Below are 22,884 nucleotides of genomic sequence, written 5' to 3' on the forward strand. Positions count from 1 at the left end.
TTTCAATTATCTTTCAGAGTTTTAAGCATTACTAGAAATAATGAATGGAAATGATCTCACGTGGTGCCTGACATTCTTTAGAAACTGGTCATGTCAGAGGTGGAATTCTCGTCATGAGTGTTCTTTAAAAAAATTCTCAAAAATTTCAGACCAAATATGCTGTCATAGAGCAAGTCACCATATTGACTAGCTTTCAGCAATGAATCAGCTTTTTCCTTCAAAACTTTATGATCTGGGTGACATGTGCTTCGAAGTTTGTGTCTTCTACATTTTCTGGGTAAATGCCTTAATTTTAATTCTGGTTCAAAACACTTCCTCGTGAATAATCGTGTTCGGATTTTTCTGTAACATTATGTCACTCCCATTATGAGTTAAAACGACTCTCTGTCTGGAGCAGCTGTGATCTGTTCTGGATTATCTATGCTGAACTCGTCTGTTGCTCTTCAAAAGTTAGAATTCAAGCTAGTAAAATATAGTGTTATTCATACCTATCCAAAAAGGTATTTTATTAGGTAAAGGTGTTGCCTTGCTCCCATAGGCAGTAATGCCAACCTCTGATTTTCTTTTGTAAGAGGATCAGGATAAAATTAATCAGTTTTGTTAAAATCAAAAGAGAAAAAAATCACTTATCTTTCGTTGTTATCTTTGTTCATTTTATTCAAAGAGAATAAAAATGACAATCAGGCAGGATTGCCTATCAAGACAATTGTGACCACCTCTCAGATACGTTTTTAGTTTAATGGGTGGTGTCAGCTTTTAATTTTTCTAAGGCAAATAAAGATATTAATACCTTTTATTTCAGCCATACATGGTCACTTTTAGCTCATAGTACTAATATATCTAAAGTTGTATTTATTCCCCTATCAATCATAGGTTTTAGAATCTGATATGTGGCAAAATGGGAGATGGGGCATCCATGTGGGTGAAAATGGAATTATTGCTACCGAGTACCTATCAATTAAATTCAATCTGGGCCGGGTGCAGTGGCTCACACTTGTAATCCTAAAACTTTGGGAGGCTGAGGCGGGTGGATCACCTGAGGTCAGGGGTTTGAGATCAGCCTAGCCAACATGTCAAAACCTGTCTATACTAAAAATGCAAAAATTAGCCAGGCATGGTGGCACATGCCTGTAGTCCCAGCTACTCGGGAGGCTGAGACAGGAGAATCGCTTGAACCCAGGAGGTGGAGGTTGCAGTGAGCCAAGATTGCACCACTGCACACTCCAGCCTGGGTGACAGAGTGAGACTCTGTCTCAAAAAAAAAAAAAAAGAAATTCAACCTGATTAGCTGGCACACAGATTCTAGTAGACAAAAATGTCTAAGTTCACACCCAGAATCTTCGCCATCTACAGCATTCTTAGAGCCAAGTGTCTCCTACATTCTGGCGTCCTTTCAAAAGTCACCACCTCCCCACTGAACCCTTCCTTCTCCATTCTAAATTAGCCCTATCACCAGCTGCTCTCACAACACTATTTTATTTTTTTCAGAGACTTTATAACCTTCTAACATTATTTGTTCATTCATTTAGTGTCTCTATGCTCTAAGAGAACACAGGCCTTGTTTGTAGCTGTTGTTTTAAAATGCATCCAGGATTTCATTTTTATTCAGTACGGTAAGACCAACAGATCAGGAGAGAATAGCCACTGAAAACACAGTTTGTTAGTCAGCGTTCCCAAGAGAAGAAGACGTGCCAAGCTGCACAGGGCTACACAGGGTGGGGTCAGAAGGCAGAAGGAGCAAGAAGTGTCGGAAAAATGTTTTATTGTGGTTTTCTTGGGAAAAAATGGGCCAAGCAGGGTAAGCTGCTGAGCAGATTCAGGGTTAGACAGTTTGAATAATTTAGGCAGGCTCTGTGCTATAAGGGTGCTCTCTACCTGTCTATTATCTAATGCTGGGGTAATCCAGGGCAGGAGGATAGTGTTCTAGACTGCAGGAGCCTGAATAAAGGAGGCAGCCTGGGCTAAGGACTCAGAATTTTCTGGTTTGCATATCAAAGACGATCTTACAGGCAAGTTGTTTATTATCTCTAGAAATTAGCTAATCCGGAAGTGCACCGTCCATTTGTTTCATGAAACCTCTGGATCTCAAAGAATTATAAAATACAGAAAATAAAAATCATGATTAATACAGGTGTATTCTTACTGCTTAGAATAGTCCCTGGAAAATATCAATAAATATTTGTTGAATGAATTAATTCACAACATTGTCAAAATCCATACATTTAAGTGCTCGCTTCGGCAGCACATATACTAAAATTGGAACGATACAGAGAAGATTAGCATGGCCCCTGCGCAAGGATGACACGCAAATTCGTGAAGCGTTCCATATTTAAAAAAAAAAAAAAAAAAAAAAAAAAAATCCATACATTTAATATAAACATTTATATTATTTTAGCAATTTATTTTAAATTTCACCAAAAGGGCACCATAAATCTCCATTTTTTGAAATATTCTTAAGAAAGGGAAGGTAAGGATTAGTGCCTTTTATAGCTATTTGAGTCTTGTCTAATATGCCATTTTCTTTTTAACTTTTATTTTAAGTTCAGGGGTACAGGTGCAGGTCTGTTACATAGGTAAGCTTGTGTCATGGGAATTTGTTGTACAGATTATTTCATTACCCAGGTATTAAGCTTAGTACCCATTAGTTATTTCTCCCAATCCTCTTTCTTCTCCCACCCTCCACCCTCCAGTAGGCCCCAGTCTGTGTTGTCCCCTCTATGTGTCCATGTGTTCTCATCATTCAGCTCCCACTTATGAGTGAGTATACCATATTTTCAGAAGACTGCTTTCTCTGCACTGCTTTAGAAACACAAAACAAAATATATTTCTCTACATATGTTAATATATGTTAACTTCTAATCATATGGAATAAGCTGAAGTCATATGTGGATTCTAGGTAATTGATAAAAGAGGTTCTGTGGGTGTCTACCGGCATGCACCTGTAGTCCCAACTACACAGGAGGTTGAGGTGGGAGGATTGCTTGATCCCAGGAGGTTGAAGTTGCAGTGAGCCAAGGTCATGCCACTGCACTCCAGCCCGGGCAACATAGTGAGACTCCATCTCAAAAAAACAAGTATATTACAACTATCATCTTCTTTTTCCAATCTTTTTGTCCCTCCCTTCCCACAAGCCTAGATTTGATATGACTTTTACTCATTTATATCAATCTTATGCATGCCAAACTTTTTATTAGTAAAATATATCGTTTTAATACATATAAATGAAAATGCATGTACCATGTTGTATAAAAATGTGTCACAGAGAATTTAGAGGCTCTAGGAAGACTCAGGGGAAAGAAGCCAAGGCAAGCTTCAAGATAAATTTTAGGATTAAAAAGGGGAGCTACAAGAAGTAGCGGATGGAGTTGGCAGTAGAAAGATGACAAGAAAAAATGGAAACCCAGTAATATTTATGTGTGTGTGTGTGTTTCTTAATGGAGAAGGTTGTGCATTTAATCTTTGGAACTTAGACAGCCTTCACTGGGCTCTTAAAGCCACATGAAGAGACATCTATAGGAATGTTCTGAAGGTGAGAATTAGAATTGTCCCATCACTCTCCCAGGGAACTCACACAAGCTGAACTCAGTAAAGAAACCAAGGGTATGGTTGAAGCTCTGAAAACACCTTTATTTGAGATATCCTTCATCAGCAATTTCTCTGAAAGGTTGACTCATTTCATGTAGCCAAAAGCTTTGTGCCCTGAATAAAACAGGAAAGAGGAGTTGTGAGGCCTTCTGACATTGTACACCGAGTTAGCATCTTCAGAATTTGTTTAAAGTTTTTCATATATACATATATATATGCAAACAAATATTGAAGAAATAATTACCACTTGTAGTTTTAAAATAAATATCACCAGTTAAGACAGAAACTAAATTAAAGAGATTTTTCACAAAAGTATTAAGGGTGTAGAATTTATACACAGGCAGAATGTTTTTCCCTGCATCTCTATTGATAAATACCTGACACTGACTGTACTGATCCCGTCAGTATTCTGCGTAGCTGTGTTCGGATCTCTTCACTGGTTTTGTGGTCCTCTCCTCTACCTTATAGGTGCTTTTGCTTCTAATGGCTGTGTCTGGCTATTCAGAGGGTTTCCTTGGAATGACTGGAGGCAATTTGTCATCCTCATCCACAAAGGTAGATGTGTCTGAAAATTTGCATATCATAAAGCATCCCAGTGAGGGGTTGCTCTTAGCCAATGACTGGTTGATACAAAAGTGTTATTGACACCCAGCTCCCTTTCTTCCAGTTGGGGTAATTCTGAGATGCAATTTATCCTTCAGAGTTTCCCTGAAGGATCTGGCTGGGACTGGGATTGCCTGAATTGAATCTCTTCTTGGTTTTATTCCTTTCCCTGTCCTGTTTTACCTATTTACTCACTGGTTTTTCTAGGGAGCAATTTTTTTTTTTTTTGAGTCAGAGTTTTGCTCTTATTGCCCAGGCTGGAGTGCGATGGCGCGATCTCAGCTCACTGCAACATCTGCCTCCTGGATTCAAACTATTCTCCTGCCTCGGCCTCCCGAGTAGCTAGGCATATGCCACCACACCCAGCAAGTTTTTGTATTTTTAGCAGAGATGGGGCTTCTCCATGTTGGTCAGGCTGGTCTCAAACTCCCGACCTCCGGTGATCCACCCGTCTCAGCCTCCCAGAGTGCTGGGATTACAGGCGTGAGCCACTGCACCCGGCCAGGGGCATTTTCTTAACACGTCCTTTGAACACTAATTCTCATCTCAGTGTCTTCTTCTAGGAAACCCTACCTAAGACCTATCGAAAGGGTATTCACTAAAAAGAAAAATGCAATTGTTTCCAAGTAGCAATTTTGATGTAACAAATAAAGTGTTTTTTTTTTTTTAAGACTTTTCCCTTTTCCTTCACTATCTCCATTTTTAGGGTTTGAGTTTGGAATATAACTGTCAAATGAGTCAGAAGAGAGCATAATATGAGTTTATTGTGGCAGATATTTCAAAAAGGAAAAAAAATAAGAGTAAACCAATAAGTCTATGTAATAAAAACTGAATATATATATATATATAATATAATGTTACATAAAATACTCATAAAAATAAAATTAGGGGTAGCTGCAGGATGCACACTGAGCAGCAAAAGTAAATTGCAAAACAAAGGCTAACCACAGCACTGGTTTTCTATATGAATAAAAACAAATAAATTACATCTCTGAACCTAAGTACTATATTGGCATGTATCTCCTTTTCAGCCCCACATCAAAGAAGCTTCTAGATTTCTGATGATAAAAACCTGATTCAAATCAGCTCAAAGAAAATTGTATTCATTGACACATAAACAATTTTAAACGTAGTTGAATCCAGGGTCACCAGTTGCAAAATCAAGCATCTCTTTCTACATATTTCTTTTTTGAATTGGTTTCTGACATAGACTTAAGTTATTTCTGTCAGAACACTACCCCTTTTCCCTTTATCTGGAAAGGGCACCATTTTTAGATTCAGGAAATTACCACCATCCATGTGGTTTGAGTGAGGTTGAACTCAAACTCCAGAATCAAGGGTGGACACCTAATCTGAATGTGGTGAATCTATATGTTATTTCAAGCCTTCACCCACAGTGATTGGTTCTGGAATAAAAATGTTTTCTAAAGCAGAGCTATGAGATTCAATTTTGAGGCCCAACTTGAAAATGCTAGGAAGATATATGTTCTTTCTTTGAGGGATGCTGAGAAAATGGGATAAAAAGTGTAAAACTGATGACAGTGATTTTGCCACCAAGGAGAAAGGGACAGTTGCTTGACAATAGATCCAGCACAAAGAAAAGAGTTAAGAGATGAACAGTACAAAATTGTGTTCCTATATCATGTTCTGATCCACTTGCAAGCATTATCTCTATATGTTTGAAATAGTACCAGTTGTATCACTTGCAACTGGTAAAAATTCATTCTGCAGATATTGTGTTCTGCTGGCAGGTTTTGACTTATCTAGTTCTTGGAGTTTGAAATTCCTGAAATAAAGACCTCTTTCACAGTATCTCTGTAATAAATGTGATGGAACACCATGAGTGGTCCATCATATGCCTATCTCTGACACAATCATTGTTGACAGGGAATAAAATATTCTAATTCATCAATAAGTAAATGACAAAAATTGAAACAAAGTAATGAAACAAGGACCATTTGGACAGAGATACTATATGAGTGAAAGAACAGTGGAAAGGAATGAGGTAGGGGTGATATTCCAAAGAAAAAAATGAGGATTTTTGTACCAGCCCAAAGAGGCAAGAGTGCTAATTAGAAATAATGATAAACGTCTTTCCATTCTGAACTCAAAATTTATGTAAAATATTGATAGGAATGCTTACTCTTCCTAACTCCTATACTATTTTGAGAGTAAAATGAAAGTAAAATTTGGTAGACAATTGCAGTTGTCAAAAATTTTTAATGGGATTAATAATTGAGGACTTAGTTGTAGGTTAATTCTGTATATTTACTTTCATAGTCATGGCATTTTTTTCTATATACCTCTCACAATTATTAAATAGGTTATTAAGTCATAGTACAAAACAACATCTGTTCTGGGATGTTGGCAAAAGAACACATGATTTTCTTTACATACCCTTCTATAAGCAATTTGTGTCATTATTTTCTACTGGAAATTATTGCTTATAAAGTCATATGGCCAGTCTTTTATCTGAGATATATAACATATAAATACATAACACATAATGTGTAAATATATATACACACATATATGCAAATATACATTTAAAATCAGTATTAGCATTTTTGTCTATAGTTGTTGAGGGTTATTTATTAACATATACAATTTGGGGGTATTAATCACACAGAGATCCCTTTGAAATATTATGCTTTGTTTTCCTTGCCCCTAGCACACTGTAGACATTCCATAAATATTTGTGGAATGTCAAATGAATGAAACCTAGAATTACTATGACCGTGGCTTTCAGTAAAAGATATGGTCAATTTGCATAGGCCATTTTTTCCAGAAAGTTTGGTGACGGTCTCAACTGAACTCTTTATTTCTAAGTGCAAAATATCTCTAAAGGAGATTCAGTACCAATTTAGAAATGCATAACCACCTCTTTTGAACTCTGTCACTTGAAATTGCTTCACTCTTCTCAACACTTACAGTCCTTCTCCAATCTCATTTTAAATACAGTGACAGAGAAATAAAATAGGGTTTAACATTCTTGCAGAGCTAAGCTTTTGTGTCCACTGTAAGGCTCTGATTTCTTTCTTCCTTTCTTCCTTCTTTTCTTTCTGATTTTATTTTATTTTATTTGTTTTTTTTCTTTTTTTTTCATTTTGTTTTGTTTTCAGCAACACTAGGCTTTTATCCACTGCATGCATGCACAAGCTTTTGCTGCCTTTCAGTCAAGCATATTAATTAGCCATGAGCCTTTGGATGAGGATACAAGGGAACAATGGCACTGCACTGTAATCTCAGCACAAAAGATGCAGAAGGTGATTGTGCTCTCATGGGTCTAATCCTCGTCTTCCCCACAAGTGCTTAAATGATATTAAGGAAAGAACTGTGACTTCCATTTTCTGGACTCCCAATGTGACCTATTCATTTCCTCTGTCACGGTATTTACTGTGGTTAATATGATTGGCATAGTTACATGTCTGTTTCTCCACTATCCTATGAGGTCCTCCAGAAATGTTAGTCACCACATTATCCAGCAAACCATAGGAACTTAATAAGTGGTGTTTCAAGCCACACAATATTATGTATAATAAAAATCTTAGACAAAGCATGTGCATGCCACACAAAACTGCTGAAAACTGTGAAAAGAGTTAATTTGAAACAGCTTCCAAGGTTTGACTCTGATTAAGAGTGTCACCCATCTATGAGAATTTGTTCCCCCTCAGTATCTCTAATTTTTAAGAGCTAACAGAGGAAAAAAATGCAATTCAGTATTGGGGGTTAAGACAGTTTCTTTGTTGTTTAATTTTTTTTTGTCAACAGAGTGTTGTAATAAGAAAACTATTTTATTAATTTTTGTCCAATGTAATACCAGAGTGGTAGTTTAGATAATGGCCAAGTTATATCAGCAGACATAAATACTCTGCCAAAAAAGAAATAATTCCTTTCTTCTCAGGTTATGTGACTCCCCCGGTTCTGATTAGGATAATGTATGTTTTTTAAACCTCTTTTCCATGCCTTTATTGGAGCGCACCTGATCTCCATGCTCAGGTTGATGTAGCTTGAGGTCATACCTGTGATTTTAACAACTGTACCTCCTACTTCTAAATTTTTGAGTCTTACAATTAAAAAAAAAAAAACTGTTTCAAAGAGAGCAGTAAGCATTTAAAAATGATTGTCATTTATTTACTTTCTTAAACTGAGAAGTGTTTTTGTAAATGCATTACATAATTTATACATGTCCATTAAAGAAAAATACTAAAAAAAATTTATAAGAAAAGCCACCAACAAAAGAAACACTATTAACACTTTAGTATAAATATTTATATGAATTTTCTTCTGTATGAAGACATCAATAGGAAATACTCTTGTTTACTCAATAGATGGAGCAAATAGAGAAATTAGAGGATAGAATTTTGTATTTAGGGGAATGTAAGGAAGAAAGAAGAACATTTGAGAGCCAAGTTTGGAAAAATGATTTAGGAAAAACAAATGTGCATATCTGTGCAATAGCCAGCCTAGAATAGCAACTGAAGACATTTCATCTATGAACGTGTCTCTTCCGAAAGGAACAATTAACATTGCACAGCAAGGGGAATATAGATAAGGATCAGCAACTAGTAAGGTTGTCATATACATGTTTAGATGGTTCGTTATCCACGGACCCTGGGAAATGGGTCAAACAGGGCTTACAGCAAGGCTAGGTTCACCTGGAGAAAGGGGTGTCTGTTATCTAATTTGCACTAAGCGTGTACTCATTGTGCTGTTTCCAGGTGGAGTAAGGAAGGGCAACTTTCACTAATTCTGGTGAGCCAATTGTGGTCCTGGAAACTGGGAAATGCCAGTTATGTGTCAAAGAGGTTAATTGCAGACTGGGGAAAACAAAATGGCAAACATTGACAATGGGAGGGCTGAAGAGCAAAGAATGTAAACAGAGCAAGAATAGTTTGGATAGAAGCCAGCAATACTTGCTATCTTCCTCATAAGAAAAGTTTTGCCTATCACGCCAGCCCAAGGCATAGGCCAAAAAGAAGGTTCGGTGCTGGTTATCCACTCCCATTGCCATTTGCTCTTTGTTTACATGTTTTTAAAAAGTTACTTACTATTTTGAAAATGCATGCTATATTTTTTGATGTATGCTTTAAATTTTAAACATTGCATTATTCAAATTTTATTTTTCTGTCAGTTTATATTTTATATAATGATTACTTGATAGACTAAGAGCAATATAGGTGCTGTTATTTAAATATTATATTTTGTAACTTCTGTGACAAGAGAACAAAATTAGACAATCACCTTTTTAAATGACTTTTTTTCTACCGCAGACTTAATTAATGAAATGCTTGATGTGAATTAGGCTGTTAGGGTATGGAAAGCCAATAAAGTATTTATAATACCATTTTCTACCTCTGTTTTAAAGCCAGTTGGGGTAAAATGAGCAGCAACACATTACCTTCAACACATTGCCTTCTTCTTTGGTTACCTTGCTCGTTGGTTCCCCTCTTAAACAGTGAAATAAATCCAAATTTCAAAGTTCAATCTTCAAATGATCAGTTATCAGGACTTTATCACTGGTTCCCAAATTTCAAAAGCTAATTAACTGACTAACCAGTTTAGAAATTATGCACAGGCCTTCTTTAAACTAGATCTTTCGTGCACTTTTCTTGCAATATCATGACTTTCAATAATTCCTGAAAATAACCCATAAGAAGTATCACTAACTTCAAATGCAACTGGAACTCTCAGTTCGTGTCTGGGTCACATGATTTTGCTGTGATTACCTGTCATTTATGAGAGATAGAGAGACAGTGAGAGAGAGAGAGAGAAGTGTCATTTTATTCCATTGATCATTACATCTTCATGTTGAACCCCATTTATTAAGAAGATATTTAGTAGAAGTTTACCATGTTTGAGTAGACATGGTGGATTGAAATACGAATAATCTCACAGGTAGCAACTTGAGAAAAGAGACAATTTCTCTAGTACAAAAATTTAAAAAATGGTCAAAGTTCAAATGCCCAACTTCACATTCTGCCCAAAATTATAGCAAACCATTTAAAAAGAAGTATTAGCAATGTGTTCCAGGAGAAAAATTTCATTGTTTAGGACTGAAAAATCTTCCTAAGGGAGCTGTCATTCTACCTGGATCTCAAAGTACTTATAAAATTCTGATAAAACCAAACAGAAATGAGATTGAGGGTGAAAATAGCACAAGCAAAGGCATAAAGATGGAAATGCATAGATTCAGACAAAATGATTGAAAAGATAAACTGTAGAAGACTCTGCAGTTAAGTATTCATTCTTTAAAGTCTTTTTTAACCTAATCAAGTGTGATAACCCAAACGTTAAATTGTTACTATGTAGAATTCTTGTTACTCTGAAATTATATAATAGATTCACAGAGATGTAGTGCTGTCTCTTTTCTGGGAGTTGGATGAAAACAATGCTTTTCTGTTGTTGTTTTAACAACCGGAGAATGAGTACACACCATTCTTTTGATGCAGGTGGTTGAAAAGTAGAAAGTCTGGACTGTCATTACAAACATAGTGGTGGGCATCATCATTACCTCCTAAGAACTGCTTTCATCACTCTCCCGATTAATAACAATGCGCCTGTTTTTATGCCTGTCAGCCTGAAAAAGAATCTGATCAAACTAAGGGTGTAATCTTTCTGCTTGGTAATGATATGCTCAGAAAGTTGATGTGAACAAATCGTGGCAAATGAAATGAGAGATAGGGCGTACTGCATGCAGTATTCTGGAAGAGTTCTTGCTCTGCTGAAAGTCCCAAGAAGCTATCTTTCCTTAATTGTCAGACCTTCACAAAGGATGCTGTAGGCTCAGCTACCAACACCCATTGTACTTTCTTCACTCAGGGCACAGCCAGCAACACTTTAGACGTCATCAACGTTTTAGATTTCAAAGAAGAGAAAACAAAATGTGGCTCTGAAAATGAAAGTGAGCTGTTAAATAAACCTACTTAAACTTGCCATGCCTTAGGACTTCGAGCCATGTGAACAACTTTTCAGAGGGAAGAATCTCTTATTGAAATAGCCAACTAGAGTTTAGCTTTTCTGAGCTTTACAGGTGAAATCATTCTTACTTAAACACCACAAGAATAACAATGCCAATATCACTTAAAATTTAAAAGAAGACCACAATACATTTTGAATATTTTTAAAAAATGAAAGGATACATGAATGTCAAGGTACTTATTAACTCCTGAAAGGATGAGATAAAAATGCAGTTTGTTGTGTTCGCCAGAACCGGGTGGTTGATGGCTTCCTTTTTATTTGTAGTGTATTAATATTTTGCCATTTCTTTCTCCACATATTTTTCTTCAAATAATTAAAATATTTTAGGCTGAGCTTGGTAGTTCACACCTATAATTTCACATGTTAGGAGGCTGAGGTGAGAGGATTGCTTGATTACAGGGGTTCAATGTTGCAGTGAGCTATGGTTCAGTGATGCAGTGAGCTTGAGCACAGGGTCTGAAGACTGCAGTGAGCTATGATCAACATTGAACTCCAGCTTAGGTGACAGAGCAAGAAACTCTCTCTCTCTCTCTCTCTCTCTGTATATATATATATATATGTATATATATTTGTTATATCTATGAAATTATGTATTTGTTATATAATATTTATTTATTTATTTTTAAAATCTGTGTGATGGATGAAGACTGTGACTTTGTATTATTCTGTGCTAGTGAATATTGTAGTCACGATCCACGTGTAACTACTGAGTACATAAAATGTGACTAGTCCAAAGTGAGATAAATTATATGAGTAAAATGCACATCAGATTTCAAATACTTAGTACAAAAAATGTGATACATCTTAATAGTTTTACATTGATGGAGATGGTTGAAAACTCAAAATGTCAAAATTATAATTTTTTAACATTGGATCAATAAAATATTTTATTAAAGATAATTTTACTTGTTTCTTTTTATTAAGTGTGACTATTTGAAAATTTGAAAGCACATATGTAACTTTCATGATATTTCTTCTGGTTATCTCTGTTACAGATTTTTTTTTAATTTGAAATACTTCAGAATTAAAACATTTAAAATAAAATTTAAACTCCTTTTTATATGTAGAATTACCTTCCATATGAAAAAGACATTATTGTAAATGTGAACACAGAAAAACTCAAGCAATTTGTGCAAATTTATTGAATTTCATCCAACTTTACATCCTCAAGCAGTAGAATAGCTATGTTCTGGATGTTTGGGGTGGTAAGTAACAAATTTTCAATTATGTATATATATACATAGCTTGTAAGAGATAGAGTGACATAGAAATAGAAATAGTGGCTGTAAGATATCATCTCTTTTCCATGTTCTTGTAATAAGCTGCTTATTAACTGGATTTTTAATTACTTTAATTAAAAAATCTCCATGACTTCCTCTGGCCTTCGTGATACTCTCAATACTATTTTGAAGCCTAAAGCCTAAGAGCTTTAATTTTAGGGCCATATCTTCCATGAGATAATATATAATTCCAGGAAATTACAATGGTTATGACAACATGAATAAAGATACCTTTCTATGATAATCCTTAATATTTGTGTTTATATTAATTTTTATGATTATTTGTATCATACAATAAAATTTCCTCATTGTACCCTTGAGCTCTCAAATTCTTTTTTTTTTTTTTTTTGAGACGGAGTCTCGCTCTGTTGCCTAGGCTGGAGTGCAGTGGCGCGATCTCGGCTCACTGCAAGCTCCGCCTCCTGGGTTCCCGGGTTCACGTCATTCTCCTGCCTCAGCTTTCCTAGTAGCTGGGACTACAGGCGCCTGCCTCTACGCCCGGCTAATTTTTTGTATTTTTAGTAGAGACGGGCTTTCACCGTGTTAGCCAGGATGATCTCGATTTTCTGACCTCGTGATCCACCCGCCTCGGCCTCCCAAAGTTCTGAGATTACAGGCGTGAGCCACCGCACCCGGCCTCTAATTCTAACTGAAAATTTTAAATTTATATTTAAATAATAAAATATTCTTTATTAATTAAAAGTGAATATTTACTAAAAACTCTACTTTGAGTATTTAAAAATAATTTTAAAAAGTCCATAAGTCCATCATACAATGACATAATAGCTAATGTTTTATAATATTTACCAATGAAAGTACACATATAGTTATGTTTTTAAATGCAAACTAATAAAGTGGATTTTTATGAGCTCTTTGCTAGCATCACTATAAAATATGTTTTATATATGAGTAAACCATAATTTACTTAAACGTTCCTTTATTTGAAATCGCTAAATTTGAAGGAAGGAAAATGAGATAGAAATCTTTAAATTATTTACACATAATCACATAAACATATGCCCAGAACTAAGGTTTTCTTATTTTAATATAACCATGTGTCCCTTAATGATGGGTATGTGTTCGGAGAAATGCAATGTTAGGGAATTTGGATTCGCTTAGCTACTATTTTGTTAAGGATTTTAGCATTTATGTTCATCAGGGATATTGGTCTTTATTGGTCTTTAGTTTTTGTGTTTTTTTTTTTTTTTTTTTTGGTTATGTCCTTTCCTGGTTTTGGTGTCAGGGTGATACTGGCTTCACAGAATGATTTAGGGAGGGTTCCCTCTTTCTCTATCTTGTAGAATAGAGTCAATAGTATGGATACCAATTCTTCTTTGAATGTCTGGTAGAATTCTGCTGTGAACCCGCCTGGTCCTAGACTTTGTTTTGTTAGTAATTTTTAAATTACCATTCCAATCTCACTGCTTGTTATTGGTCTGTTCAGGTTATCTAAGTCTTCCTGATTTAAGCTAGGAAGGTTGTATCTTTCCAAGAATTCTTCCATCGCTCCTAGGCTTTCTAGTTTATGTGCATAAAGGTTTTCATAGTAGCCTTGAATAATCTTTTGCATTTCTGTAGTGTCAGTTGTAATATCTCCCATTTCATTTCTTATTGAACTTATTTGGATTTTCTCTCTTTTTTCTTGGTTAATCTTGCTAATAATCTATCAATTTTATTTATCTTTTCAAAGAACTAGCTTTTTGTTTCATTTATCTTTTGTATTGATTTTTTTTTTCAATTTCATTTAGTTCTGCTCTGATCTTGGTTATTTCCTTTCTTCTTCTGTGTTTGAGTTTGGTTTGTTCTTGTTTCTCTGGTTCCTTCAGGTGTGACTTTAGATTGTCTGTGCTCTTTCAGACCTTTTGATGTAGGAGTTTAGGTCTATGAACTTTCCTCTTAGCACTGCCTTTGCTGCATCCCAGAGGTTTTGACAGGTTGTGTTACTATTGTTGTTCAGTTTGAAGCATTTTTTAATTTTCATCTTGATTTCATTTTGGACCCAATTATCATTGAGGAGGATGCTAGATTAATTTCTATGTATTTGCATCATTTTGGAGATTCCTTTTTGAGTTGATATTCAGTCTTATTCTACTGTGGTCTGAGAGAGTGCTTGATATAATTTCAATTTTCTTAAATTTATGGAGGCTCATTTTGTGGCCTATCGTATGGTCTGTCTTGGAGAAAGTTTCATGCACTATTGAACAGAATGTATATTCTGCAGTTGTGGGATGGAATGTTTTGTATAGATCTGTTAAGTTCATTTGTTCCAGGGTATAGTTTAAATCCATTGTTTCTCTGTTGACTTTCCATCTTGATGAAAATGCTGACAATGGAGTATTAAAATTTGTCACTATTATTGTGTTGCTGTCTATCTCATTTCCTAGGTCTATTAGTAATTGTTTCATAAATTTGGGAGCTCCAGTGTTAGGTGCATGTATGTTTAGGATTGTGATATTTTCCTGTTGGACAAGGCCTTTTATCATTATATAAAAATGTCCCTCTTTGTCTTTCTTAACTGCTGTTGCTTTAAAGTTTGTTTTGTCTGATATAAATATAGCTACTTTTGCTTGCTTTTGGTGTTCGTTTGCATGAAATGTCTTTTTTCCATCCCTTTAAGTTTCTGTGAGCCCTTATATGTTAGGTGAGTCTCTTGAAGGCAGCAGATGGTTGGTGAGTTCTTATCCATTCTGCAGTTGTGTGTCTTTTAAGTGGAGTATTTAGGCTATTTACATTCAATGTTAGTATTGAGATGTGAGGTACTGTTGCATTCATCGTGTTTTTGTTGCCTGTATACCTTGGTTTTTTGTTTTTATTTTTTAAATTGTATTTCTGTTTTGTAGGTCCTGTGAGATGTATGCTTTAAAGAGGTTCTGTTCTGATGTGTTTCTGGGATTTGTTTCAAGATTTATAGCTCCTTTTAGCAGTTCTTGAGTGGTGGCTTGGTAGTGGCGAATTCTCTCAGCATTTGTCTGAAAAAAACTATCTTTTCTTTGTATATGAAGCTTAGATTTGCTGAATACAAAATTCTTGGCTGAATTATTATTTTTTTTTTGAGGAGGCTGAGGATAGAGCTCCAATCCCTTCTAGCTTGTAGGGTTTCTGCTGAGAAATCTGCTGTTAATCTGATAAGTTTTCCTTTATAAGTTACTTGGTGCTTTTGTCTCACAGCACTTAAGATTCTTTCCTTCATCTTAACTTTAGATAACCTGATGACAATGTGCCTACATCTTTTTATGATGAATTTCCAAGGTGTTCTTTGTGCTTCTTGTATTTGGATGTCTAGGTCTCTAGAAAGGCCAGGGAAGTTTTCCTCAGTTATTCCCCCAAATATGTTTTCCAAACTTTTAGATTTGTCTTCTTTCTCAGGAACACTGATTATTCCTGGGTTTGGTCATTTAACATAATTGTAGACTTCTTGGAGGCTTTGTTCATATTTTCTTATTCTTTTTTCTTTGTCTTTGTTGGATTGGGTCAATTGGAAGACCTTGTCTTTGAGCTCTGAATTTATTTCTTCTACTTGTTCAATTATATTGCAGAGACTTTCCAGAGTATTTTGCATTTCTATAAGTGTGTCCATTGTTTCCTGAACTTTTGTTTGATTTTATTTATGCTATCTATTTCCTTGAATATTTCTCCCTTCACTTCTTGTATCATTTTTTGGATTTCCATACATTGGACTTCACCTTTCTCTGGTGCCTCCTGATTAGCTTAATAACTAACCTCCTGAATTCTTTTTCAGGTAAATCTGGGATTTCTTCTTGGTTTGGGTCCATTGCTGGTGAGCCTATGTAATTTTGTGTGGGTGTTAAAGAACCTTGTTTTGTCATATTACCAAAGTTGGTTTTCTGGGTCCTTCTCATTTGGGTAGCATCTGTCAGAGGGACAGTCTAAGGCTGAAGGCTATTGTTCAGATTCGTTTGTCCCACGTGGTGCACCCTTGATGTAGTACTCTCCCCCTTTTCCTATGGATGTGGTTTCATGGGAGTAGAGCTGTAGTGATTGTCATCTGTCTTCTGGATCTAGCCACCCAGCAAGTCTACCAGGCTCTGGGCCAGTACTGGGGGGTGTCTGCACAGAGTCCTGTGATGTGAATACTCTGTGGGTCTGTGAGGCATGGATTTGAGCACCTGTTTCAGTGGAGGTGACAGGGGAGTGAAATGGACTCCATGAGGGTTCTTAGCTTTGGTGGTTTAATGCACTACTTTTGGGCTGGTTGGCCTCCTGCCACGAGGTGGCACTTTCCAGAGAGCATCAGCTGTGGTGGTATGGGGAGGAACAGGTGGTGGGCCGGGCCCTAGAATTCCCAAGAGTATCTGCCCTTTGTCTTCAGTTACCAGGGTGGGTAGGGAAGGACCACTGGGTAGGGGCAGGGCTAGGCATGTCTGAGCTTAGACTGTCCTTGGGCTGGTCTTGCTGTGGCTGCTATGGGGGATGGGGTTGATATTCTCAAGTCAATGGAGTTATGTTCCTAGGAGGATTATGGCTGCCTCTGCTTTGTCATGCAGGTTGTCAGGGGAGTGGGGGAAAGCCAGCAGTCACAAGCCTCACCCAGCTCCCACACAATCCTAAGGGCTGGTCTCAGTCCCACCACATTCCCCACAATAGCACTGAGTCTGTTTCCAGGCAGTGGGCAAGCAGGGCTGAGAGCTTGCCCCAGGATACTCGCCTCCCAGCTGTGAAAGCAAATACGGCTTTCCTTCTTGCCCAGCCTGTGGAGTCTGCACACCAGATTCATGCCCTCCCCCAGGTTCTGGCCAGGAGGCTTCCTGATAAGTTCAAATTGTTGCAAAGTTCAGCTGGAGATTTCTTTCTCCCTTTGGCCTTTGCCCAGCACCTCTGGAGCCCTCCCAGAGGACCCCTGTGAGGCCAGGCAGAAATGGGTTGCTAGGAAACCCAGTGAGCTACCAGGGGTTTTCCTGCTGCTTTCTCTACCCTTGTATTTCACTCAGCTCTCTAAATTGACTCAGCTCCTGGTAGGGTCAAAATCTTCTCCCGTAATCTAGGCCTTCAGTTTCCCCAGTGGGGGTATGTGTTCAGGTGTGGATGATCTCCCTCTCCCACCTTCACAGTTTGGGCACTCACAGTATTCGAGGAGTTTCCTGGTCCTGCAGGAGCAATATGCTTCCTTCACAAGGTCTGTGGGTCTTCTCAGTTTTCCTGATTTATTCCTGCAGTTATTCTGAAGCAAAGATTCATAATGCGAGCCTCCATATGCTGCTTTGTTCCAGTCAGAGGTGCAATGTAGTCCTGCCTCCTGCCGCCATGATCCCTATTTCCTCCCTGCAGTGTTATTTTTATCTACCATAAGAGGTATAATTACATTTGATTCTAGTTACACCAAACAAATAGTGATTTAAGCCTTCTTAGTTCAGAAAGTCCACAAAAACATGGTAAACACCTACATATATCTACACTGACGAACTTATGCCAGAATATTAATAGAATTATTGAACACCTGTTTTCTCACATTAAAAGAACCCAGTAGCTAATCGAAGTTTACTAATAATTTATTTAATTGAATTGTAGAAACATAAAATAATAATATAGGGTATGATGAATATGTAAGTGGTTGCCTTTTTAAACTGTTTATTAGTTATTTTGAGAGAATATTTAACATATTGCCTCTTAATATTTCACCACTCAATGTCTTATTTACTCTGTGTGTGTGTGTGTGCGTGAGATCGTGTAATATAGTCAATCAAGTAAAATGCTGTGTGGAGCAATAGGGAAAAAACATTTCTTGGGTTCACGTTAAGGTTCTACCACATGGCTTTGGGACTTAATAAAACAAAATCTCAGATTCACAGCTGGAAAAGGAGATATACCTCTAAATTGCCAAATGATTGTGAAAATTATAGAAAAAAATGTAAAGTGTGTACATAAATGTTACAGATGCTAAGACTAGGTTTTTGTTACTGAAGCACTATTGTTGAACTGTCAGATAAAATTTTAGAAGCACATTTCCTCACCAAAGAGTGCAATATTATCCTTGTCTCATATCCCCAAAGGTTGAGCCAAATATTGACTTGTTTCATTTTATTTCAACTCATAGAGTAAACATCAGATGTATTCTTGACTTTCTTTATTTTCTTCTAACTCCGTGAGTTTTCCTCTCCTTAAAAGTTTGAGTACTTTTTAAAACATTTTTTAATTAATTATTTTTTTTACCAGTTATGAGAAAGAAACATTTGCGGCTTCATCCCAGAGAGAAGCTATGGGTCCTTACTGTTTTCAGGGTTAAGCAATAAAAACTGCATCTAAAATAATAGACACCTTGTCTCATTATAGTTCTGATATATTGTCATGATAGAAAAACACAGTGAAGAGGATTTTTTTAAAGGATTCACTTACATTTATAAATATGGACAAACATAATTTATGAGAAAATTCAAGAAACATAAACTATGATAAACTGGTAATCTTTTCTTTTATTAAAACTTAGCCTAATCTGAATTTCACATAATACTCATTTAATTTATTAGATACCATTAAAATGTACAGACAAGTTACTATTTGAACAAATACATTTTTTTTTGAGTTGAGAGTAAGAAGTAAGGTATTCACAGTGAAAGAAGTAACAGTATAAGGGCCTAGTGAAAAGAAAGTATGGTTATTCAGGAAAACTAGATGTTTGATAAAATGAGATCATAGAATTCAAGGGAAAAAGTGCTGAGAAGTAAGGCAGAGACATAGAAAAAAAAGATCAGAGAAGACATTGTAGACACTGTAAGTCACATTAAGAGACTGTCCTAAAGCCAGGGCTCTGCAATGTCAAGGGTTCAGAAGGGAGGAAGGCATGAAAAGCGCTCACTATACCAAATTTACCACCTGAATATGACATGAAAAAGAAGTGACAGATAAGAAACATGAATAAAGAGACTGGCTCCAATTTCAGTAAAGTTCCCATGAAAATGCTAATGAATTAAGGTACTAGCAGGGGGATGTGAAGAAAGGTAAGAAATTTTAAAAATAATAAAGGTGGTAGGATTGCTCAGAACTGTCACCTAATTCAGTGTTGCCAGCTTCCTTAAGCCAACTTTGACCCTGAAATTTTCGAGTTAAATAATTTGGCCAATTAACTAAGTGGATGGTTGTGCTACCACTGTGATAGCAACTGACCTACAGGTGTAGATGGGAGTGAGGTCATTGAGTCCAAAATCCTCAGTTCACACCTGGATAATAGCAGACATAAGACTATGATTTTATCCACTAGTCACTGAAAATAATGCAGAAGTATATAAGCAAGTCCTTGTCTCAGGAAACCTTCTCAGGAAGCATTTCAAAATGTATGTCACAGGTACAAATGAATATAGTTAATGCATAATGCATTTGAGTCAGGAATAATTTGGCTATATCACCTTGAATGACCTATTTTTACAACTATCAAAGCATGATATCAGACGCCAAGAAAGCACAGTATATAATGATCACCCCGAAAATCAGAAACACACACACACATTTGCACATGTTCATACACACTGAAACAGTGGATTTTGGTTCTAATGCCTGCTATATTCTACCAGATAGCAGGTGTTCAATCAAAATTGTTAATGTACTTTCAGCGGGTCTCATATCCTTTAAAAGCAGGTAATTAGAATTATACACAGATACTTTGAAACCATGAATAATTCATTCCCTCCACATCAATAAAATAATTATTGAATATTTTTATTCTTCACTTTCTATTTCAATAAAATTGCTCGTGTTGTGGCACAGTCATAAAACTGAACTTACTAAATATTTCAAATTAAAATGTTCCCTAGAGGATGGAGAAACGTTCAGTGGACTGAGAAACTTCTAGAAGCTCAATTTGTTTTTTACAAAACAATTCCAGGCTTAAAATATTTTAAAAATGTATACCAATACATAGACCATATATAATGCATTGTCAATCCTAACTAGATATTTTCAACCCTAACTAGATTTTCTTATACAAACCATTCCAAAATATGGCATACATTTATATTCATACATATGCATGTTTTAAAATATCTATTAGGTTGGTGCAAATGTAATTGCATTTTTTGCCATTGAATGTAATAGGAAAAACCACAATCACATTTGCACCAACCTAAAATATAAATTATTTAGAAGACAAGAATGTTAAAGAAAATGACTGTTTGCTATATTTAATACAAGTCGAGATTAGATAACATTTGGATAGGTTAAAAACAATTAATCTACCAATAATTGTAAAATATACACTTTAAAGACTTTGCAATTGTTATATAGGAATTTTATTTCATTGGATAATGAAGGGGTTTAAATAGTATAAAATAAAACATACCAGATGGTTGTTCTCTGAATTTTAAAAATTGAATGCGTTTTGGTTGAATGATGAGACAGAATATACCAACAATGAATCTCAAATCAATTCTATAAAAATTATTTTTAGAATTTTTGCAACAATAATACAGCCCAAATTTGGCATTTTCATGAATCTATGGTAATGTTATGCCAATATCCTCATTTATAAGGAGTTTGATATATTTTCTTAAAATTAATCTTTATTCACACAATGCGATAAAAAACAAATTATATTCTAGAAATAAAAAACTTAATTTGTTGGCCATATTGATATTTATATTGTGAATGATTCTATGAGCTAAAAAACAATACTGAACAAAACTCCAATAAAACTATTTTACTTTTCTACCAGCTTCACTCTGTTTCTGTCTCTGTCTCTGTCTCTCTCTCTCTCACACACACACACACAAATATGTACATGTACTACATTTCTTTGCATGTATACATATAAACATAAAGAGTGTGCGTGTATAAACACTCACACACAAACATATATAGTCTCTCATACACACGTACTTGCATGCATGCACGTGCACGCCTGTATGGGTATATCTCATGGTGGAATTGTTACAGGCTATAACAATTTCGGGGAAACCATTTTTCAAATGCTTAAATATACAAGTATATAATTTAAAGTTTTAACAAACACTTTGAAGAAATATCAACCACTATTAGAAAATTCCAGAATAAATATATTTTGGAACAGCCATAGTAAAGTGAATCCAGAGGTGTAAGGTAAGTCTAAATTAAGAAGGAAGGTCTTTAATGTGTGAATTGAGCATCAGAGTTTATTTCAGATTCGTTTATGTGTCCTAATTCAAGCAGTTTGAAGATTCAGCATTTGGAAGTTCTCTAAAATTCTTCAAAGTAAAATTGACTTTATTAGGAGCATTAGTAATATTGAGCATCACTGCTGAAGTAGGGGGCTTGCCATGTGTTTTCAGTTTCAGTAGGAAGCAGAGAAACCAGGCAAGAGGAATATCCATACAGCTAAATATCTTTCGTTTACAAAGTGACATTTTTCCTATGATTCAAATAAGCAGTTTACTGTTAATTCTCTAACCATGTGAAATAAGTTCTATTTGTGATATACTTGCTAGAGGTTTTGGGGAAACTAATGATTTGCATTCTAACCTCCTACTGGCATTAATTCACTGGTCTGGATTATGTATGTTCACGGTTTCACTCCAATATTTTACACAGCCATTAATATTACAGTGTCAAGATTGCCTTTTTCTTGCCAGTAAGTTAAATAAGTTAATTTTCTCACAGTAGGGTTTTCTGGGTGAAGGTCAGTTAAGTTTCTTTTATCATCCTCCAATACTGCATGCCTATTGTGCCTCTCTGGTAAGTAAGAGACTTTTTTTCCCAATCGTTGGTGATATTTTTCCACTTAAAAACTACTTGCAAAAGTCTATTCCCTCATTTATTTTTGGCTACATTTAAAAATTATTAAATTATTGCTAATGACTTTTTTGTTTTTTTGCTGTGATGATGTTCTTGGATAAGGAGCACTCTAGGGCGTCAATGCAATGGGACAATACAGGTGGAAGCTGAAGGAAGACTTGGAGGGTGCATGATTAGTTAAGTGTGGTAGTGGATTAAACAAAATGACACAAGTCTAAGGAATGGTTGTTGAATAAGAGTTAAGCATTTGGAGACGTTTTGGCCAATAGGCACCATAAAATCAGAATTATAGTATCTAGTGAACCCAAATGGTTCTAGCAAGCAATTCTAAGAGGGAGTGCTAGATTTTATTTTCCAAAAATGGCTATAAAACTATTTTTAATCCCAAATACTTGCCTATGTCCATCAAAAGGTGAAATGTATGTCTCCTCCCCTAGAACCTGGGTATACTTTTGTCACTGCTTTAACTAATCAGGTATCATGGAAATCAATGACACTATGTGACAGCTTAGCTGGGTTATGAAAGGTGACATCTCTTCCACCTGTCTGCCTGTCTGTCTGTCTGTCTCTCTGTCTCAGATAAGCTCATCTTTGCAATCTAGTCATCATTATGAGGAATCCCAAACTATGTAGAGAGGGTAGATATAGTTGTTCTAAATGACAGACTCAGCTGAGTTCCTAGCTAACAACCAGCATGAATTGTGAGACACCTAAGTGAACA

General features: G+C 35.9%; 1 non-coding gene across 1 annotated transcript; it reads left to right on the forward strand.

Annotated features, from left to right (window-relative positions):
* The first annotated feature begins 2,226 nt into the window (after positions 1 to 2,226).
* LOC129457978 (U6 spliceosomal RNA) lies at positions 2,227 to 2,333 on the forward strand. Its single transcript, XR_008649493.1, has one exon. It is a non-coding gene; the product is annotated as a U6 spliceosomal RNA (small nuclear RNA).
* Positions 2,334 to 22,884: the final 20,551 nt, after the last annotated feature.

This window comes from Symphalangus syndactylus, chromosome 11 (genome assembly GCF_028878055.3).
Source record: "Symphalangus syndactylus isolate Jambi chromosome 11, NHGRI_mSymSyn1-v2.1_pri, whole genome shotgun sequence".
NCBI lineage: Eukaryota > Metazoa > Chordata > Mammalia > Primates > Hylobatidae > Symphalangus > Symphalangus syndactylus.